Here is a 21,066-nt window from a genome sequence, read left to right on the forward strand (position 1 = left end):
CTCACAGCCATTTCCTGCCCTTCAGCCTGAAGCGAGCAATTCACTCTGCCTAATGGTAGGGCTGGCCCTGCTGCTGTCACTCGAGCCATTATATGGGAATAATGTAAATTAGATTACAACTTCTGCCAGTGCCAGCCAGCACAGTCAATGGAAAGAGATGTGGGAGTTGTAGTCCAAAGCATCTGGAGGGAACCAGGTTGTTGCCTACGCTGGTGTAAGTGAAGTACTTTTGAGAGCACAGTGTATTTAACTAGTGCATTTCCTACAGTTCTCTTCATCTGTAATTACATGGATACGTCAGAAGCTTTATTTGAGTGGTGGGAGAAGGGACAAGAGCTTGACTCTAAAGAATCATGACTGGAAGGAAACTAGCTCTTTTGTGCTATTCTGGCAATGCTTGTAAAAGACTTTGCACAGTGCTATAGTAGGTAGCACTATTCATTTTTCTCAAGCCAGGTGTAAAAAGGCATGCTTCATACGTGGAAGGACATCTCTGGATCTCACAATTTATTATTAAGTATCATCATTTTCCTCTTTCAGTACCTATTCACCCCATAAACTGATTAACTTTGGTTTACTATATCTAACCTAATTTCTCCCCTTGTTTTCTCTTCATATCTTTAGTCAAGTTGCAATGTAATGCATTCATGCATTATTTCCCATGCCAAATTAGAATGCTATGCCAAAAGTGTTTTTGTTTTAAGATCACAGATGAACACCAAAATCTTTATTACCTCTGGAAATGGGGAGGGGGTAGTTACAGATTACAAATCTGGGTGGCCATATATATGAAATTATTAATAAAATTATAGGAAAGCTGAACAGCTGATATTCACATTTTATGGGTACAGCCTGAGTTGAGTATGCAAACAAATGAACTTATGAAAACCCCTGGGTGTTCTAGACAAGGACTAGGGAGAGCACAGCTTTGTTTATTTGTAGTTTAGTTCTGCTTACATCATCTTTAGAAGCTACGTGACCACACTGTAGCACTTGGAACCAAGATCTTTAATTTAATACTTCTATAAAGTTCCACACTTATTTCTATCGAATCATCTCAGGAAGGAGTCCATCCTAGCTCCCTGTGTACTAGTATTGAAAGCCCAAGGGGAAAGATATCCAGTAACACACTAACATCAGTACAGTTAACAGAGAAGGTCCACAGCGAAATAGAAACTTTAACATATCAGTTGATGAGACACATGGCAACATTAAGATTACCAAGAAGTAGGGAAGAAAACACAAGAAGGTGGTGGTTAAGTTATAGGAGGGAGAGGAAATTGGGGAGCAATCGGCAGAAGGCTTCGCTCACTGGCTCCTGCTTGCTTTTTGGTTTAAAGAAACACCGGTGAGTGGACCCAAGTAACCTGGTAGATCCAAATAACCTTCTCCCAACCCCGAAACCTTCCAACAAAAGCTGTCTCTTTCAGTCACCAAGAAAAGCAAATCAAATAGATCCACATTGTTCAAAGGAGGCATCAAGTGACAGATAGCATGGATAAGTCAGATTCTTTAGACAAATTAGTTCCATTTGATTTCTCCCAGCTGGCAACTGCCAGAGTCCACACTTGTTGGACAAAAAAACAAAGGTCATCTTGTTTTGGAATAATGAGAAAAAAATCTAAAATCCGTATTTGGTTGGCCTAATAAAGGTATTTCATTAATATGGATTTTGGAATTGTTAGATAAGATTACTAATTGCCAGGATCAGTCATATATCCAACACTGTGGGCATGCCCAGCTCTTCTCAAGTGCCAGCAGGACCCACTGCTAGTGCAACAGGGAGCTAGCAGTTAAAAAAGAAACCCAGAAGCAGACAGAAATGCTTGTTTCTTGATCAGGGCAAGTCAGAGTAGCTGGCGGCAGGTCAATGGAGCTTGCATCTGTTCCTGCAGGTGTTAGCTTAAAGTTTGCTGGAGAAGCTACTGAAATGCAGGAGTCGCAGACACTTTTCCCAATCCTCCTCATCCCTCTACTCCACCCCCCAAATCTTGCCTTCAGCCTGGCCACAGTTTATATTACACTGGAAACTCCCAGTTTAAAGGTGGAGCAGGGCGGCGGGGGCAGGGGGAGAGAATCCATAAATGTCAGGAGGCTGGTAACAAGAAACGAAATGTGTTAGCTGCTAGGTCATACCACTGAGCCTATTAAATACCAAGTGATGTTTGGAGATAATTTCACAGGCCTGTTAGGACCATCTACTGTCAAGTTTTCTGGAGCCCGAGTTTCTGAAAAGCACAACACCAAAAAACATACAGGTGACACAGATATAGAAATAATAAAACTCGTCAGTCAACATGCTCCAAAATACCAATGCCTCTATGAGTTAAGTTCTTCCCAATGAAACCTTGGAATCTAAGAAGAGTCAAAAGGCTTGAGAGCTGAGTCGCTGAGCTATTTTGGGAGAAGTAAACCAGAGGAATTCCCAATTTAGCTCCACAGAGATTTCCTAGCCAACAACACTCTAGTGCCTGGCACGGAATGAAGCGCTACCACCAGTTTTAGAATGAAAGTATGGCCTGGCTGGCATCCGGGATTGATGTTTACAGGCCAGAGACGTGTGCATTACCAAATAAGTCTATTTAAGCAGGGACAACTTCTTAGGAGCACTGGTTTCATTTTTTGGGAGAAGACAGAAAAGGGCTAGCTACTATTTCCTACTTCTACAGGAGAATCACGTTGTTCTCATTAAGTAAGGCCTTCCTCAAGGCACAGTATAGGTCAACAAACCTATTTTTAAAAAATAGGGCAAAAAATACCTATAAAGCAGGAGTGGGCAACTTCTGGGGGCCAGGGGTCTGTACTGCTACCCCCAGGAATCCACCAGGGGCCATACACCTTTCCCCTGCTGCTGAAAATGACAACAAAAAAGCAGCAACTTTGCTTGAAAACAAGGTGCCAGGGGAGCACACACCTGTTTTTTTCAAGCAAAACTACTTTTCTGGCCACCACCATGGAATATTCAGTGGCAGCAGGCAATGGGGGCCACATGATCCCCACTCCTACTATAAAGAGTAGAAGTTGCCATACAAGGTGGAGGGGCTAGGAATTAAATTCCTCATAGAAGGTAACAAATAAATGCAAATAAAGAGAAGATATGGGAAAAACACTGGGGGGGGGGCAAAGGTTATTGACTGTACTCAACAATGAAGTGCTGCCTCAAAGAGGTCTTTAATGCTGTTCTGAAAGGATACAGTGCGGGAATTAGAACGTTTCATTTTATAGCACTTTTATTGCGAAGACTGCTTTATGGTCTTCAGCTAGGAGTCAGAGATACCTACCCAGATACACAGGACAGCAAGCTGAAACAAAAAGGAGCCATGATTGTTTCAGCATTACTAACTTCATCCTGTGGTATACATTGTACTTGGAAGTCCAGCTGTGTACAAAGGGGCTTAGTGCTAAGTTAAGTTGCACAGTCTAGAAATTAAATGCATGCCTGCATGCAAATTCTTTGTCAATATATATAAAAAATTCCAAACATTTCTTTGGAAATATTTCGCATTAAATATTAATATTTAACACTAAAAATGATGAATAGCTATCAAGTACTTCAAAAGCAAAAACAAAAGCAGGAAAGATAAGAAGATCCCAAGTGATTCTATTCCTATGCAACCTGACTTCTTCATAAAGAAAGAAAAGAATTCTTCCCCTCTAAATGCAACGAAAGACAGGAAACTGCACAAAGAGTGACAACTGCATCAATATTCATATAGGCAGCACGTTGCTGAATTAAACATTTTGCAAGATGGGAAATTTGCAATACTTCAAGTATCTTCGTGTTAACTATACAATATGTCTTAAGCAAGCAAAATCAGAAACGTATTTATGGAGAGCAGCAAAACTGACTCAGAATGCATTGTTTCTCCCTATGAAAATGCTTCCTACAGTGCCATAGAAGCATGCCACATTCAACACAGCTCTAATCACAGCTGATCGGCTTGGTGGAGAAAAAATTATTTTGCGGTAACGAGATATTTTATGCTATTTTGTGTGCTAGAAAAATCCGATCTCTCAGCAATAGCCCTTCTAACATGGAGATGTATGTGGATCCGTGCACCAATTGAGAAACTATGTGAAAAAAGCCATTGAGACCCTTGGACACTTTTGGCATTTTACAGAGGTGCGATTATTACTTTGAAAAGCTTAGGAGCCAGCAAGATTAGAAGGATGGAAAGATGGGGGTCATCTGAGCATACCAGTGAGAGGAGGGATTTATTCTTGTTGGCGAGTTCTAATCTGTCCCTCCATATATACACTTCCTTTCAAACAATAATTAATTCTGGCACCTTATTCACATTACTCATTCCCACTAACGGCCAGGGATTGGTGAAACATTTGTTAGGTTCACATTTTAATGTGAACTTTCCAAATTCACACTTTCCAAATCTACTCACAAACCAAAATGCAGTTGTAAACAATATTTGCACTTTTCCGAATTTTGTGGTGCAGCTTGCAAATTAAAACATGCACAGAAAAATATGCGTAACAGGGAAGACGGTGCACAAAAATCCATATATTAGTGGAAAGAGCACACAAACACATTATATTAGGGGAATTTGCTCACAAAAAAATGCTTTCATTGGGAAAAGTGCATACAAAAATTCATAGATTAGGTGAAATGCACACAAAAATACATACATGCTCAAACTTTTAATAAAAATTGTAAACTGATGTGGAAACATAGAATGAACTTAATGTTGAAAAAATAAGAACATGTGCAGAAACAAACTTGATAGATGTGATTATGGAAAAGATACTAAGGGTGCAATCCCATGCATGCTTAAGCATGCTGGGAGTTGTAGGATTTGTTTCTGTCTAAACATGCTTAGGATTGCACCCTAAATATAATTTAGTATGAAGAACCATAAAGCAAGTCTCCAAACAGCCAACAGATTACACCAATATTTCTGTCAGAAGGGTACAAGAGAAAAATATATTAAATATACTACCCCCTGTCAATAACTAGATTTAAATTTGATCTTTGTTTGTCTTTGTATTTGAGAAACAAAATAAAATAAGACTTGACAAATTCATCCATCGCTATTAAGTAGTAGTGGGATAGGCAACATAAGTGTCTTGTCACTTTGGATGAAAAACGGGGCCACCCAAAAATGAAGTACTTATTTCTTACATACTCTGTGAACTTCCTAGATAGGCAGAAGTATAAAATATTGTAAATTAAAAGATTTTTTTTTAATAAAAGCAACCCCAAAATTTCTCGACAAGAATCTGGAAGGTTATAAAATACTAACAACAGTTGACTCTAGAGAGAGGAGAAAGAGTGTAAAGAAACCAGAAGTCAGGAATCAACAAGCTACTGTGGTGTCCCCTCACTCACTAAGAGGAGTGCTCTTGTTTAGGATTCTGGACAGCCTGAAACAGGAGCACAACCAGACTAATAGAGATGTGGTCATAAAAATTGGACAGGCTCAGTAAGAAGAGCAACATATAATTACGGACAGATGGGCAGGTCTCTGCAAAGGAACAATTGCCTAATGCTTTCTTTGACAACCCAATTTCAAACTGAATGCAAAAAACCAAAATCCCAAGACCAAATTTATTTGTGGACTTTCTGAGCTAAAAGGATGGTTACAGTACTGCTTGTGTAAGCCATTCTGAGCAAGGAAAAGAACTGGAATAGTCTAGAAAACCCACCTCTGCTCATGGGTTTTCAGACTTTCGCCTTCAAAGATCAAGGTGTTGTACACCCCACCCAGTCTCTTATTTATTGGTGTATAAAGATTCTTTCCGGTACACAGTTTGCTTGCTCTTCTTTGTAATTTTTTTAAAAGTTGCTGTTTGTGAAGCCTTATGAACAGTGTCAGGCTTACATTTCATACTAAGTTTAAAGGAAAAATAGATTGCAGTGCCATCCACCTGCTGCACACACTAAATTTTTTTTTAAACCTACTGTTGATTTGTCCTACCAACATGGCTGCCTTCAAATTACTGCTAATCATTGATCCAACAAAAATTTCAATCCTACTGAGAAACAGCTTTTAATTAGTCTTGCTCCAACAGCAGAAATTTAGAAATGAGGAGCGGAGGGTATCAAAATCCACTTCCTCCCCCATCAATGCATTGTGAAAAAAGTAACAGCACCCCACAAATTAAAATGAGAACATAAGAAGAGCCTGCTGGATCAAATCAAAGGCCTATCTAGTCCAGTGTTTTCCTCACACAGTGGCCAACTAGCTGCCTGTGGGAAGCCCACAAAGAGGACATGAGTGCAACAGCACCCTCCCGCAACACTAAGTTTTGCTCATCATATTTCTATCCCACCTTTCATCCAAGGAGCTTGAAATAGTGCACATGGGAGTACCCCCATTTTGCCCAAACAAGTCTGTGAGCCCAGGGCAGCCATGATACTCCAGTATCCCAGCAGAGCCCATTCTGGGCTCCCCTTTAAAAATTATTTTTCTGGCTCAGCATTCTAAGCAGTAGGGGAGAATCAGCAGAGATCAAGGAACCCACTTTGTGCAACCAGAAGTGACTTCTGCTGGTGCGAGACAAAGCACCTTTGGATCCTAGATCAAGTCTCCCGGGCCGAAATCTATCCACTACACTGCACCAAATCAAAATTGATCAATTGATTGATTGATTATATTTCTATACTGCCTTTGTGGGGCCAACTAAGGCAGTTTAGAAAAAGGTCAAAACATAAAAAATGTACTCAAATATAAACATATCAAAACATTAAAAGCACTAAAAGCCATCATAACCATTTTAAAAGCCAAGTTAAGATTTTATTGAAAGAGAACTTTAGAAATATTTTGCTCACTCAGGAAGGGCATATTTAAAACCAAAAGCTCAGTCATAACCAAAGCACTTAACAGTGAAAGAAAAAGCACAAATCAAACCCTCTCTAGCGCAAAGCATATGCCAACAAACAGTAGCAGCTCTTACAGTGTATGCCAAAGGATGTGGGTGTTGTACCTCTCCCGCAGCTTCTCCTCCTTTCACCCCACCCACATCTGGCCACCTGTAACTGTCTCAGAGGAAGCCAACAGTCTCCCACGTAATTTCCAGCTGCACAGCAACAACCACAGAGTATGCACAGAGCTATGAGCGCCTATACAAAGAGCAGTGAAAAGGGCAAATCGATGTCACAAAATTGTTTTTGCTAGCACTATTAATTTACTTGAACTATTTTAACAGGCTATAATGACAGGGTACTTGGAAATTATTTTAAGCAGGACAGAGCCTCCCCCCACCCCCTGTAAGGGGTACTGGGCAGTGTAGTTGTGAAAAATTAAAGAACATACACACATCCACAGGAGTGAGATTTTCCTTTTCTGACAATTCTTTTACACTGATGAACAAACTATGCTGGGGTGGATGGAAGTGGGTAGAAAAAGCTTTATTTTAGCCTTCTGGTGTAATTAATCTGTATGTGCTTTCCCTCACTTCCATTAGATTAGACTGCTCATACACATATCTTGCTATCACCTTTTAAAGCAGGACTCTAGTAGTAGACTATAGGAATATAGAATTGGCCTTTTTATGTAACTTGTTTTGGGGTTGTTGTTTTTAACAAGCCCTTTTTTCCAACTCCATGTCAGAATTAGTCACAATAGTGTGCTTATCAAGGCAAGCCCTCCCATGAAGCAGGGTGAAGGGCACTGGCAGAGTGGGAGGAGTGGCGAACTGCACCACTTCCTCCCACCTCCACCATGAGGGCCCTCAAGCAGGTTCTCCGTAGAGCTCCACCAGCTGCTCACCCACCATGGCATTTGCCGCAGCAAGAGAGAGGCTGGCAGGGCTCTCTGGAACAGCCACCCTCCCTCTGTTTCCATTGTCACATGCCCCCTTACTTTTTCTGACAGTATGTTGGCTCTATGCAAAGTCACACACCAGGAAGAAGAGAAGGGGGAAGGGGAGCATGTGATGTGCTGGCAGGACGGGGTGCCATGCAGCAGGGGCAGCATGTGTTCTCTCCCACCTCAGGCAGCGCCTACACATTGCTATTAAAGGGACAACTAACAGCTTCAGGAACTAACAGCTTCCATGGGGTAAATGGCACTAATGAAAAGGTTACCCCTGCACTGTAGTTCCAAATGAAGATTGGCGGGTGGGGGGTACAGCTGTTATTTACAAAAATACTAGAGATAGAAATGCATTTACACATTACAAATAGCCTTGCCTGGACACGCAAAATAATGTTACAGTTTTTCTCTGCCCATTGCCATAGATAACTTCATTGCACATAAAGATTTTAAAGTTATAATTAATAATAACACTTTCAATAACAGTACTTTTAGTATAGCATAGTCTCCCATAAACTACTTCCTGTTTTCCCTGCCTATTCTCATTCCTTAGGGATTTAGATTTCAGGAAGTGGGTCTAAGCAGGTAGGAAACTTTGGGAGGTCTTGGAGCCATTTTTGCCCCCCTGCCCCACACCCTGCTGTGGACCACAGTCTGCAGGAGTGACTAGAAAACAAAATGTTTTAGGAAAACAAAATGTTTAGAAGAAATGTTTTAGGGAAAAATGGTTTCCATAGCTGCAACAGAGCATCAAAAGGGTAAAATTTAGCTTACTTGCAAGCTAACCTTGACCTTTTTGGTGCTCAATAGCATTTTCCCACTTTAAACGTTTTAAAAAATCAGGTTGCCCCAAATTCACCAGGAGGGCAGGCCACATACTGCCCACCCCTAAGGTAGAGGTACAAAAGGATCAACTAACAGCAGTCAGACAACATGGATTAACTATTCTTCTAAAATATTTTAAATAGTTTAGAAACCTTGGATTTTACATAAGTAGATGCATTAGATTTTTATGTAGGGCCTTTGCTTCTCACAACACTGCCCCTACCAAAATTCTCATCTTCTACACAAAATTACTGAAGTACAACCATGTAATTTTGAAGGATCAGATATCCCTGATGTAAATTAGTATTTTATTTGTTATATCTGTATCTTATCCTTCCTCCAAGGAGCCTGGAGAAGCATTTTTACCTTACAATAACTTTGTGTGTACTGGTGACTTGCCTAAGGCAATTTACATAGCTTCATGGCAGCAAATATCTGAATCTGAATTTCCCAGGTCTAAGCACAACACTTTAGCCATTACTGAAAAAAAGGGAGAATTAAGAGAATTAAAAGGTGCCATGTCCTAAAAATTGGCTATGTAACCAAAGCCTAAAAGGGCCCTTCAGGCACAATGCTAAAGAGACGTTTTCCCCATTTGCTTATTTCACAGAAGGTGTAGAGACTACACAACAGAGCTTCACATCATATAGAACATTATAAATTGTTTAGACAAGCCTAAATAATTTACAAAGATTGCTTACAGTGACTTTAGTTTTAAGAGTATGCCTAGAAAAAGCTTTTACCTTTCAAATGTCCAAAGATGCTCCTCCACCCCCTCCCAGTATATATGGTCTTAAAATGGAAGGGGGAGAAGACTGGGGGGCGGGGGGAGACAAGTAAAAAAGGAAAGCAAACATTTTTATGCCATTTTTAACTATGTTTCACTCGAGCGATTATTTAAAGTAGTGGTTTATTTAACTGAATCGAACTGCACCTGCAAAGTGAATCACTGACAAGACTACCAGCTTTGTAAATTGCAACCAAAAAGGGTTTTTGGTTGCATGTTTACCCACTTTAGATTCAACCACAAATTAGATTTTTTTTTTAAAGACCCGTGCATGTCTCTTATGAAATCTTCCAAAATGTCCAAATTTATATCAATTTGAGATTAAAGGTATTTCACCCAAGAAACTGCCACTGTTTAAGGCTGGGGTCTCCAATGTGCCCGTGGGCACCAACGTGCCTCAAGTCACATCTTCTGGTGCCCATCAGGCTCCCTCCCAGTCCTGAATTTTATTTTATTTCTTAACACTTTTTAAAATTTTTAACAAGGGGGTGGGTATGTTGCAAGTGAAGTGCTGCCTTCCAGTGCCTTCTTTATTTGGGTTCAAAAGAGTAGCTTTGTGTTTTAGAGGTTAGACCCCGCCTCTGCTTTGTAACTAGATTCTTGAGCAAGTTGCTTTTCTTTTAGTCTCCCCAGTTTGCCTTCTGGGAAATGGGTGTTTTGTGACTGGTCATGCCCACCACAATAGCTGTGTTATAAACAGACAAGCTCCACCAGATGGCAGCTATTTTGTGAGAGCACCCTTAACATTCTCTCAAAATTCTAAGTGTGCCCACCAACCAAAAAACATTGGGAACCCTTGGTTTAGGGCTTCATTGCAACACAGTTCTAAGAACTTGCTGTTACGATTCTGCGTGTGTACTGGTGATCAAGAGAATTCCCCAGATCTTAAAAATAGAAAAGAGCATTTATTGCCCCTATTTCTGATTAGCTCCTTTTTTTGAGTTTAAGCTACTGATTTGTCAATATTACCGCAGGTCGATGCCACAAGGAGCATGTGGAAAGGTATGTGCATCTAGGAAGACTTTCTTCTCAGAACTGTGATTTGTACATGTAGCAGGACTCTTTGCAGAACTGTAATAAATGCTACTACCCCACCTCCAAATCCCTGTGCATTAGAAGCTATTGTGAAAAGTTAAAAAGCAGCACGGAGCAGGGAAAGTGCTACTTGGGACAGAAGACAATAAAGTTGCAGGGCTCCTCAAGACACTTCTGTGATATAGCCCATCACGTTTTTGTATATGTATTCATACCTGCTGCCAACATTCTGGAAGTGAATGCAAACAAGGCAGAGAAAGAAGGACAGAGGAGACTGTAGGCCAACACATTGGGGGACAGGAGCTGCTGGTTGCCTATGACTGTTGCTCATGTCTGTTTTACCTTCCCTCCTTTAGTGTATAATTGCCTCTGTTTCTTCGCCAGTCAATCCACTAGGGCGAACTGGCCAGTAAATGAGAGATAAACCATGGGTGGGGAAAGTTGGCCCGTGGTTCCTGTATTTGCACCTTTGTGTCTCTAGCCTGCTCTGCCCATTTCTAGAGGATATTCAGCATTCTCAACTGGCAGAACCTGACTTATACATGGCTACTTTTGATGTGATGGATGTAACATGTAGCCAGGCTCTAATTTAAAGCCACTGGGTATAAATGGAAAACCAGAATAATAAGTTAAAAGTTTTATACCAATTACCTAGTTAAGGAGAAAGAATGAATTTGTTCAGTCTAGGGACCTTTAGCGCTATTTTAAGCTAATTAAATTCAGGTCTACAAATGGGTAAAAGGTTTCACTTGTCTTCTTTCTGCCAAACCAGTTTGTCCAGAGGTAGTTTACATTAAGATAATACCACACTCAAGTGATTATGAATTTGTAATACATCATTATTACTCTAACCTACAATTCTAAAATTGTAAGTTAGGCCCTCCCTATAGACTGCATAGGCAGATAGCTAGTCCTTCCTTCCACATCTGTTTGTGGATAATAAAATGTCAAAAGCATTCTGCATCAGGTGTTTGTTCCTTCTGATTCAGAGGCCACATCATCCAATTTTAAATTGACTAGTCAACCATCACAAAAAATGCACAAGCACACAGTAATCTCTCCTCAGTCCCAAGGCACGCAAGATGCAAGGGGTGTGTTTGCATCCCTAGTCACCTGAAGACAGAGACATCATACAATGACTAAAGGCACAATCCTATGGATGTTTAGACAGAAAAAGGGCCTACAACTCCCAGCATTCCACAGCCAGCCATGCTGGCTAGGGAATGCTGGAAGTTGTAGGACTTTTTTCTGTCTAAACATGCATAGGATTGTACCCTTAATCACGCTGTCATGACGTTAAACAGCCAGCAGTGACATCCGGCAGAGCTTTCATATTAGCCATCATCAGCACATATGGTACTTTTACTAATATGGCTGTTCACGCATTAATGGGGCAATCCTATGCAGACGGGCAGCCGCCTCCGAACTCAGAGGTGACAGCCTATCCAATGCAGGGCAGGAGAAGCATGGAGGGGAATGTTCCCTCCACATTCCTCCTGCCCTGCATTTTCGGCTAGACAGCCGATTGCAGCTGTCTAGCTGCAGGAGGGCTGAGCAGGGGAGGAGGCTGCCATATGACACATTGGATGTGTAGTACAGGCATTTCCACCCTCCCTGGCCCGGAACACCCCCCAGAACGCCCCATTTTGGCTGCTCTGTGCTCCTCTTGTGAGTGTGGAGCACAGGGCTTTTCCATGCTGTCTGTGAGGCAGCACAGAAGTGGGGAAGGTTGGTTCTCTGGGAACTGTGGTTCTCTGGCTCCAAGTTCCATTCCCTGAAAACCAGATATCCTATGGCCACCTAGCCGCTGACTAGCGGCCATAGGATTACTCCCTCCGTGAATTAAAAGAGATAACCCTCTTGGCTTGTTAGACTGAAGGAGTCTTAGTTGTTGCGCAGTCACATGGGACATCCACCAGTTCATTGCAAAATTTAAAATCAAGCCTCAATCTCTCCTCCACTCAAATTTAATTGAGGTCTCACCTTTCTTCCTTGAAGAAAACTCAAGGCTATGTGTACATCAGGTTCTCTGGCAGTCTCCCATCCAGTACCTAACCAGACCCAGACCTGCTTACCTTCAGCACACTTTCAGTATCACATGGCTCCAGACATGTGCAGGCAGTTGTACAAGTCTTTCATTCCATAATAAGCCTGTGAAAGGAACAAACGTGAAGTCTTTGTTCCTTCTTCCCAAGCCAGCAAAAGCCACATGAGAAACAAGGAATCTATGCACTCTCCTTTGTCAGCTCTTCCTACTCCTCTCCACCTCTTTCCTCATCAACTGCTTTTTTTTGCAATGAGCTATTTGGCAACTGTCTGGTGGGTGGGGTTAGAAAGAACAACCCCTGGGCATATGAAAAGCACTTCTTACATGTCCCTTGTGGGGGAACACCAAATTATACAGTAACTGAAATAAAGTGCAAAATCAATTATTTACAATGTTATTTGCAATGTTAATTCCAAAAGGTGTCCAGGACCATAGCAAACTGCCTTGTTGTGGCGAAGGGGCTTGCGTAACTCAGTGAAGCCATAAGCTATGCCGTGCAAGGCCACCCAAGACGGACAGGTCATGGCAGAGAGTTCTGACAAAATGTGGTCCACTGGAGAAGGAAATGGCAACCCACTCCAGGATTCTTGCCAAGAAAACCCCATGGAACGTATCACAAGGCTAAAAGATATGATGCCGGAAGATGAGCCCCTCAGGTCGGAAGGTGTCCAATATGCTACTGGGGAAGAGCAGAGGGGATTTCCAAGTAGCGCCAGAAAGAGTGAAGCGGCTGGGCCAAAGCCGAAAGGACACTCAGCTGTGGATGTGTCTGGCGGTGAAAAGAAAATCCGATGCTGTAAAGAACAATATTGTTTAGGAACCTGGAATGTCAGATCAATGAATCAAGGTAAGCTGGAGGTGGTCAAACATGAGATGGCAAGATTGAACATCGACATCTTGGGAATCAGCGAACTAAAATGGACAGGCATGGGCAAATTTAATTCAGGTGACCATCATATCTACTATTGTGGGCAAGAATCCCTTAGAAGAAATGGAGTAGCACTCATAGTCAACAAAAGGGTGGGAAAAGCAGTACTGGGGTACAATCTTAAAAATGATAGAATGATCTCAGTACGAATCCAAGGCAAATAATTCAACATCACAGTAATTCAAGTCTATGCCCCAACCACTGAGACCGAAGAAGCTGAGGTTGATCGGTTCTATGAAGACCTACAACACCTTCTAGAACTAACACCAAAAAAAGATGTCCTCTTCATCATAGGGGATTGGAATGCTAAAGTAGGAAGTCAAGAAATCACCGGGATAACAGGCAGGCATGGCCTTGGTGTACAAAATGAAGCAGGACAAAAGCTAATAGAGTTTTGCCAAGAGAACATGCTGATCATAGCAAACACTCTTTTCCAACAGCACAAGAGGCGACTCTACACATGGACGTCACCAGATGGTCAATATCGAAATCAGATTGATTATGTCGTTTGCAACCAAAGATGGAGAAGCTCCATACAGTCAGTAAAAACAAGACCTGGAGCTGACTGTGGCTCAGATCATGAGCTGCTTCTTGCAAAATTTCGGCTTAAATTGAAGAACGTTGGGAAAACCACTAAACCGTTCAGGTATGACCTAAATCATATCCCTGATGAATATACAGTGGAGGTGAGGAATAGATTTCAGGGATTAGACCTGATAGACAGAGTGCCTGAGGAACTATGGACGGAGGTCCGTAACATTGTTCAGGAGGCAGCAACGAAATCCATCCCAAAGAAAAAGAAATGCAAGAAAGCAAAGTGGCTGTCTGATGAGGCTTTACAAGTAGCTCATGAAAGAAGGGAAGCGAAAAGCAAGGGAGAAAGGGGAAGATATACCCAACTGAATGCAGAGTTCCAGAGAATAGCAAGGAGAGACAAGAAGGCCTTCTTAAATGAACAATGCAAAGAAATCGAGGAAAACAACAGAATGGGAAAGACTAGAGATCTCTTCAAGAAAATTGGAGATCTCAAGGGAACGTTTTGTGCAAAGACGGGCATGATAAAGGACAAAGAAGGCAGGCACCTAACAGAAGCAGATGAGATTAAGAAGAGGTGGCAAGAATACACAGAAGAACTATACAGGAAAGATCTGAATGTCCCTGATAGCCATGATAGTGCGGTCACTGAACTTGAGCCGGACATCCTAGAGAGTGAAGTCAAGTGGGCCTTAGGAAGCATTAGTAACAACAAAGCTAGCGGAGATGACAGTATTCCAGATGAGCTATTTAAAATCCTAAAAGATGATGCTGTTAAAGTGCTGCATTCAATATGCCAACAAATCTGGAACACTCAACAGTGGCCACAAGACTGGAAAAGGTCGGTTTACATTCCAATTCCAAAGAAGGGCAACGCCAAAGAATGTTCAAACTACCGCACAATTGCGCTCATTTCACATGCCAGCAAGGTAATGCTCAAAATCCTACAAGCTAGGCTTCAGCAGTATGCGAACCGAGAACTACCGGAAGTACAAGCTGGGTTTAGAAGAGGCAGAGGAACTAGAGATCAAATCGCCAACATTCGCTGCATCATGGAGAAAGCAAGAGAATTCCAGAAAAACGTCTATTTCTGCTTCATTGACTACGCTAAAGCCTTTGATTGTGTGGATCACAACAAACTGTGGCAAATTCTTAAAGTGATGGGAGTACCAGACCACCTTACCTGTCTCCTGAGAAACCTGTACGAGGGTCAAGAAGCAACAGTAAGAACCAGACATGGAACAACCGAGTGGTTCAAAATTGGGAAAGGAGTACGACAAGGCTGCATATTGTCACCCTGCTTATTTAACTTATATGCAGAGTGCATCATGAGAAATGCCGGGTTGGATGAATCACAGGTCGGAATTAAGATTGCTGGGAGAATTATCAACAACTTCCGATATGCAGACGATACCACCCTAATGGCAGAAAGCGAAGAGGATCTAAAGAGCCTCTTGTTGAGGGTAAAAGAGGAGAGTGCAAAAGCTGGTTTGAAACTCAACATTAAAAGAACTAAGATCATGGCATCTGGCCCCATCACTTCCTGGCATATAGAAGGGGAAGAAATGGAAGCAGTGACAGATTTTACTTTCTTGGGCTCCAAGATCACCGCAGACGGTGACTGTAGCCATGAAATTAAAAGACGCTTGCTCCTTGGGAGGAAAGCTATGGCCAACCTAGACAGCATAGTAAGAAGCAGAGACATCACCTTGCCGACAAAGGTCCGTCTAATCAAAGCTATGGTTTTCCCAGTAGTAATGTATGGCTGTGAGAGCTGGACTATAAGGAAGGCTGAGCGCCGAAGAATTGATGCTTTCGAACTGTGGTGCTGGAGAAGACTCTTACGAGTCCCCTGGACTGCAAGGAGGTCAAATCAGTCCATCCTAAAGGAAATCAACCCTGACTGCTCATTGGAAGGACAGATAATGAAGCTGAAGCTCCAATATTTTGGCCACCTAATGCGAAGAGAAAACTCCCTGGAAAAGACCCTGATGCTGGGAAAGACTGAAGGCAAAAGGAGAAGGGGACGGCAGAGGATGAGATGGCTAGATAGCATCACTGATGCAATGAATATGAACTTGAGCACGCTCCGGGAGAGAGCGCAGGACAGGAAGGCCTGGCGTGCTATGGTCCATGGGGTCACGAAGAGTTGGACACGACTGAACGACTGAACAACAACAACAACTCTGACAAACCGCACATGAAGAAATAAACCTGCTCCAAGCTTAAACCTTGAGGTGCGGCCTACCATTGTATCATTTTGTGGCAACCCCTTGGGGACTACATAATCCCTACATTTTTTATATAGAAAATAACTCCCTGGACCTTTGGTTAAAAGTTCTCTACAAAAGATTTCCTGCTATCTTTTGGATAGGAAACAGCCCTAAAACTGAATTTTGTACCTGGTCTGTGTAAAACTCTGGGGCTATAATTTCCACACTTTTTGCCCAATCTGGACTCCAGAGGGGTGGATGCAATGTATTGAAATAATTTGTGAGAGGCATTACGGAAAAAATGCAGAATACACAGTGCAACGTGTGAAATAACAATACCTTATGTGTGCTCCATTTTCACTCCATGTAAAGTAGCTGAAGAGTCAATGCATGGTCATTTCTGTATTATTTTTTTAAGAATAACAACAACTGCATGTGTGTTTCATGGAAAAAACATCTTATTTTTCTTATTTGGCAGCATTAAAGAAAATGTGTACACACAAAGCTAATGAGAACAAAATTAACATGTCCAACTGTCTTATCAGGGTAATCAATGGTTTTTTTAGCAAGGATAAATGAACTGGGGAAATACTATAAAACTGTTTACATTTTAGCTTACGTTTTAGTAAATATTTTCTGAGAGAAAATCTGTTTTAACTTCACCATTTCAAAATCACAACATCCCATTCAAAGCCAATAGCATCAGATATACCTTCAATTTCAATTGCACGATTAGAGGAACTTTTCTCATTGGTAGACATGTCAGAACTGTGAGAACAATCAGTGCAATTTAGGCCAGAGGCATAACAGGAATATATTTCTCCTTGAGATGTCATGTGCTTGTAATGACAGTGTACTGCCTTCAGTATATTATCTAGTAGGGCTGTGCAAAAACAAAAACGAACAAAAACCACTTTGGATTTTTGCCTAGTTGGTTCGTATGGCCCTGAACATTTTACAGCACTGAGTGTAAAATTTTATTTTAGGTCTGCTCCTTTAAATCTAGGGTGGGCAACTTTTGGCCCTCCAGATGTTTTGGCCTACAACTCCCATCAGCCCTAGTCAGCATTCCCAATGGTGAAGTCTCATGGGAGTTGTAGGCCAAAACATCCTGAGGACCACAAGTTGCCTACCCCTGCTTTACATGTGTCCTACCAAAAAAGACTCAGGAATTTTACAGAAGACATTTAACCCAAGGTCCCAGGGATTATTGCCTATGAACACATGCAGAGATGATGTAGACCTCAGGGGGTTGCCAAGAAATTCATTTTCTATGCACTTTTTCCAGTTCACCTCATGGCCTAGCTTTGAGTATTCCAGTTTGTGAGGATGCCTGCTTCATTAGGTCTTTCTGGCAACCCACTAAGACCTCAGATTAGAAGAAAAGGGCTTAATAACACTGGTCTTCTTCACCCTAGTCTGCTTCCATGTGTTCCTAAATGCCCCAAGATGATACAGAGTATCTCCATAAGTAAAAAGGACTAGATGCTTGATTTCTGGACTTATCCCCCCCCCCCTTCTCCAAACGGAAGCTAAACATTAAAGGAAAAGGCTTGGCATATCCTTGAAAGAATTTGTATCCTACAGACCCCATTGGCTACAGCCTTGGTACATTTGAATAAATGTGAGTGTGTTTTTAAATGATACAGCACTTCATTTCTGTCACCAATTATAATTATGAGTTTCGGTAATAGGAATGCTGTTTAAAAGCAAACAGCCCAGGGTTTGCTTTTTGAAACCCTCCCCATCAGACAAATGGTTATTTTCAGCAAATAAAGTCACCCCCAACTCCGTGTTTTTCCTGGCCAGCAACGGTGGATATGAGTAATTAGGGAAGACAGGTTATAAACATTTTAAACAGCCATGTAGAAGTTTGTCTTTTTAGAGAAGAGGTGCACAACCTTTCTGCCCCAATGGCCGCATCCCATGCTGTATGGAGGGCCAGAGGCTACACATGTGCACACATGTCCACAAATGCACACAAACACTTACATCCTTGTCCATCCCCCCACAGGCATACACAAATGATTGTCGCCCCCATAGACATACAGCCTCTCCAACCTCTTTCATACAGCTCAGAGCAATGACATAGCTGTCTTTTGCCAATTTTACTCGCGGAAAGCCAGAGGTCTTGCCAGCCAGGTCACTAGGGGTTGGGAGAGACTTTCACTTCTTCTAGCCTCCAGAAATCTCCAGAGAGATAGCTCCTTCTGCACCGTTACTAGCAGCAGGAAGATGGCTATCTCAGAGGTAAGGTTGCTGGGAGTTAGGAGAGGCTTTCACCTCTCCCAAAACCCAAAGATCCCCAGTGAGAGTGCTGTCTCAGCACTGCTAATAACAGTGCCAGAAAAAGCATTTTTTCTCCCTTGCAGTCCAGCTGGTCAGCTGGGCTGCAGGGGAAAGTGGGTGGGGTCCCCAGAGTTCCATGAGCCACAGGTGGGCAGCCAGAGGCTGTAGATTGCACACACCTGCTCCAGAGTTTCTGCAGTCTGACTATAAGGACTCAACTTCCAAAGATGCTTATGAGAAAGGGAAGGGGGAGAAAGAAAAAAAACAAGGAACGGGGTTGTAGTAAAGGAGCTAACAAACAATGGACTGTACTTGCTATTTGTTGTTGACATTTAAGATCCCGACTGCTAAACCCTCCTTACCAGGATCAAGCTACAAAACTCTGCTTTAAGCAAGCAAGCAGATGAATTATTCAAAATAATGAGGACACCATTTTATCTCCCCTCTCCCTGCTACTGATTCGGTTTAGCAAATTACATGTAAAATGGTGAATTTGTAGCTTCATGTGAATAACAGATTGATCTGAAACCAACTTCTCTGCAGGATCAGCCAGAAGAAGAGGTGGCGATATACAAAGGGAAGCTGAATTATTTAAAGGGAACAAATGAACTAGTTGGCAAGTTAACTATTTTTGATACCCTACTCTAGACTGGCAGTGTTCAACTTATGCTTCTTTCAATTCTTTGGCTATTGAGGATTTTTCACACGCCTTTCATGTTATTTAAGACAGGTTGAGATGCCAAGACAACCCTCAATGATCTTTCTATTGAACTCCAATTTCCAAAAGAACATGCAAGACTCTTGAATCCATTGCAGTATTTTGACTATTTTATTAATTTATCTTGTGGTCTGAGCAGCAAGATAAATTATTTGACTTAGAATACAGGGGAAAAAAATATGCAAATCCAAAAAACAAAATATAGACTCTGGGTTGCAGACTAGAATTTGAATCTCAGGTGGTCTAATACAGGGGACCCCAATGCAGCATCTGTGAAGAGGTCCCCAATGTGCTGCCCACAGGCACCTGAAAAATTATATTTGTTTTTATTTTTCCTTTTTCATATACATACATAGATTTGCATGAAATGCATACATCTTTCTAGCAATTATACATAGGTTTCAACAAAAGCAGCCCAAACATCCAAACGAGTATCCATTTGAAGGTGGCGTCCAAATGCCACTCGTTCAAATACTGAACATGTTGTAAGGTGCGCAATCCATTGCATTCTAGGAGGTGAATGTTTATCCTTCCAAAGTTTTAATATCAGTCTTTTAGCTGTCAAAAGGGTGCAGAGAACACATTTATGCGGACTGTTTGTTAATTTCCATGAAGCAGGTAAATAATTTAAAAGAGCATGTGCGTCAGTGAATATTAAAGACTGTCCCAGTAAAAGATGTATCTGTGTGATAAGCTACCCACAAAAAGAAGCAACTACTGGCCATTGCCAAAACATATGTTTAAAAGAAGCTTTTGCTGTATTGCACCTCCAACAATTAGCTGAATTAGATAATCCCTTATTAAAGAGACACTGCAGTGTCCTATTAACATGAAACAAAGGTTTTTGCTGAATAAGACGCAGCATAAGATCCACAGACACAACAGGTGGATGCTAAAGCAGTGATTCACTGATTAGGCATTTTGTGGCGGTGCTCACAGCAGTTTCTCAAATTCTGAAATGTGTCCACAGGTCCAAAAAGGTTGGGGAGCCTGGTCTAATATATAGCCAATGAAATGTAAGCATGATGCAGTGTGCAAAAACTTGTATTATTCTGTACTGAGAAATTTACCTTTATATATGGTTATTCATATATAAAGGTAAAGCAGGACTAAACAAAGCAATTATGTTGTAACTCAATTGGCAAGCATGCCAAATTCTACTGGCTTCAAAACCATGACATGGTTAAACTGGATATTGTTTGTTTTTTTGATGCTTGCATATCTCAGCTGAGAGCTTGGTGGTTACCCTTATTAAGCATTAGTCATTAAATTCCACCAAGTGGAAGGTAAGCCTCAACTGGCAGATGAGCAACTATCTGAGAAAGACAACTGAATGAGTCACCAATCCCACTTTAGTAGAGCCTGCAGGATTAAGAATGAAAAAAACCAACATGAGGCAGGACACCATAGTGCCTACGCAAAAGCACTATTGGTATAGATGTTTATATTTCCGTATTGCATTACCTTGAAATTCCATCTTCAATGAACAAATTGAAAGTAGATGTAGCAGAATGCAGTAATGTATACAGTGTAATACAAATTATGAAATGTAGTGACAATGGGAGTTTCCCTTACCCTCTTCCCTCTTGCAGCCCCCCTCATGCATCCCCCAGATCTACTTCAGAGGGTCTCCCAACTCTCAAGAGCAAATTTGGGGTGTGTACAGGGTCTGGGGGGGGGTGGAATTTGGTCAACCAAATTTGGTTCGCCTGCAGAAGGGCACCGTTGAATACAACCCATCATTTCCTTTGGAACAGGCCACCTAATTAACAATTTAAACTCTGGTGCATAAGGCAGGCCATCTTTTCTCTGTAAAACATTTACTCAAGAAAGACCCACATGAAACAAATAGACTCAAATAATGCTGTTCAAGGGAAGGGGAGGGAGAAATGAGCTTTTACTTCATCACTTTCATTTTGCT

General features: G+C 41.6%; 1 protein-coding gene across 3 annotated transcripts in view; it reads right to left on the reverse strand.

Annotated features, from left to right (window-relative positions):
* BACH2 (BACH transcriptional regulator 2) overlaps window positions 1–21,066 on the reverse strand; it is a 248,706-nt gene that overhangs the window by 204,395 nt on the left and 23,245 nt on the right. Inside the window, exon 1 of one of the 3 annotated variants that reach the window (XM_084827117.1) lies at window positions 12,492–12,544. The exons of the other annotated variants lie outside the window; for them this stretch is intronic. The gene's annotated coding sequence lies outside the window, so the exon portion shown is untranslated. Of the gene's footprint in view, window positions 1–12,491; window positions 12,545–21,066 lie in introns of those variants that run through there. 3 annotated transcript variants of the gene reach the window in all.

Source organism: Heloderma suspectum, chromosome 1 (genome assembly GCF_057233095.1).
Source record: "Heloderma suspectum isolate Gila_16-S chromosome 1, 16-S_ref, whole genome shotgun sequence".
Classification (NCBI taxonomy): domain Eukaryota; kingdom Metazoa; phylum Chordata; class Lepidosauria; order Squamata; family Helodermatidae; genus Heloderma; species Heloderma suspectum.